This window comes from Gymnodraco acuticeps, unplaced genomic scaffold, assembly GCF_902827175.1.
Source record: "Gymnodraco acuticeps unplaced genomic scaffold, fGymAcu1.1, whole genome shotgun sequence".
NCBI classification, from domain to species: Eukaryota; Metazoa; Chordata; class Actinopteri; order Perciformes; family Bathydraconidae; genus Gymnodraco; species Gymnodraco acuticeps.
This window is the reverse complement of record NW_022991019.1, coordinates 88561-91060: the sequence shown is the minus strand read 5'-3', so window position 1 is coordinate 91060 and position 2500 is coordinate 88561.

The following is a 2500-nucleotide window of genomic DNA, read 5'->3' as shown; positions in this document are numbered from 1 at the left end:
ATACATATTCGATGCTGCTGTAACGCTTCTGTTTTGTCCGTGTTGATGGTAGGGTTGCTTCTACTCGCATTCTAGTTCTATGTTGAGCACCCTCAGAAACAGAGGAATGAACCCAATTAAATTCTGAGTGTGTGTTTATGCGTGGACGAGGAAGGGAAGCCCACACACTGGAGCTGTTGTTGTTTTCACACCGTGGTCACGCCTCGAATGCCTAAACAAACCCGCTGAAGGCAACTATCTGATTTCCTGTCCACTGTGGAAACGATATGGAAGATAAACACACCCCCAAAGGACCTGGACCTATCAACACGTTGACACTTAAAGGTCCCCTATCATACTGTTTTTCATCAATATTTTATAGCTCTCAGTTATACACAAAACATGTCTCTGAAGTGTTTGGCTCCAAACACCAAACAGATCATTGTGCAGCATTACCCATAATCCCCTCTGTTTCAGCCCTGTTTCCAAAGTGCTGATTCTCTGTCTGTTACTTTAGATGAAAATAAGGAGCCCCTCCCCACGCCCCTCTGAGAGAGATTTGGTTACAAAGAACTCAATGGTGCTCTAGAGGGAGATTCAGGTGATAAGGGGGGGGGGGGGGGGGGGGGGGGGGTTACCTTGGTTGCTGATTGGCTAATGGTTACACAAGACAACACATCGTTATGACATCATAAAGTGGCCAAAATCTGATCAGCTCATTTTCAGACAGGTTTTTATAGAAATGGATCAAAAAGAGAGAGAATCTTTGTTGCTGAAACTTTCAGAGTCTCTTTCCACAGAGGGGACACATGTTGATGTAGAAGAGACATGAAGAAGAGGGGACACATGTTGATGTAGAAGAGACATGAAGAAGAGGGGACACATGTTGATGTAGAAGAGACATGAAGAAGAGGGGACACATGTTGATGTAGAGAGACGTGAAGAAGAGAGGACACATGGTGATGTAGAAGAGACATGAAGAAGAGGGGACACATGTTGATGAAGAAGAGACATGAAGAAGAGGGGACACATGTTGATGTAGAAGAGACATGAAGAAGAGGGGACACATGTTGATGTAGAAGAGACATGAAGAAGAGGGGACACATGTTGATGTAGAAGAGACATGAAGAAGAGGGGACACATGTTGATGTAGAAGAGACATGAAGAAGAGGGGACACATGTTGATGTAGAAGAGACGTGAAGAAGAGAGGACACATGGTGATGTAGAAGAGACATGAAGAAGAGGGGACACATGTTGATGAAGAAGAGACATGAAGAAGAGGGGACACATGTTGATGTAGAAGAGACATGAAGAAGAGGGGACACATGTTGATGTAGAAGAGACATGAAGAAGAGGGGACACATGTTGATGTAGAAGAGACATGAAGAAGAGGGGACACATGTTGATATAGAAGAGACATGAAGAAAGAGGGGACACATGTTGATGTAGAAGAGACATGAAGAAGAGGGGACACATGTTGATGTAGAAGAGACATGAAGAAGAGGGGACACATGTTGATGTAGACGAGAGACATGAAGAAGGGGGACACATGTTGATGTATGTAAGAGACATGAAGAAGAGGGACACATGTTGATGTAGACGAGACATGAAGAAGAGGGGACACATGTTGATGTAGAAGAGACATGAAGAAGAGGGGACACATGTTGATGTAGAAGAGACATGGAGAAGAGGGGACACATGTTGATGTAGAAGAGACATGAAGAAGAGGGGACACATGTTGATGTAGAAGAGACATGAGAAGAGGGGACACATGTGATGTAGAAGAGACATGAAGAAGAGGGGACACATGTTGATGAAGAAGAGACATGAAGAAGAGGGGACACATGTTGATGTAGAAGAGACATGAAGAAGAGGGGACACATGTTGATGTAGAAGAGACATGAAGAAGAGGGGACACATGTTGATGTAGAAGAAACATGAAGAAGAGGGGACACATGTTGATGTAGAAGAGACATGAAGAAGAGGGGACACATGTTGATGAAGAAGAGACATGAAGAAGAGGGGGACACATGTTGATGTAGAAGAGACATGAAGAAGAGGGGACACATGTTGATGTAGAAGAGACATGAGAAGAGGGGACACATGTTGATGTAGAAGAGACATGAAGAAGAGGGGACACATGTTGATGTAGAAGAGACATGAAGAAGAGGGGACACATGTTGATGTAGAAGAGACATGAAGAAGAGGGGACACATGTTGATAGAAGAGACAGAGACATGAAGAAGAGGGGACACAGTTGATGTAGAAGAGACATGAAGAAGAGGGGACACATGTTGATGTAGAAGAGACATGAAGAAGAGGGGACACATGTTGATGAAGAAGAGACATGAAGAAGGGGGACACATGTTGATGTAGAAGAGACATGAAGAAGAGGGGACACATGTTGATGTAGAAGAGACATGAAGAAGAGGGGACACGTTGATGTAGAAGAGACATGAAGAAGAGGGGACACATGTTTGTAGTAAAGAGACATAAGAAGAGGGACACATGTTGATGTAG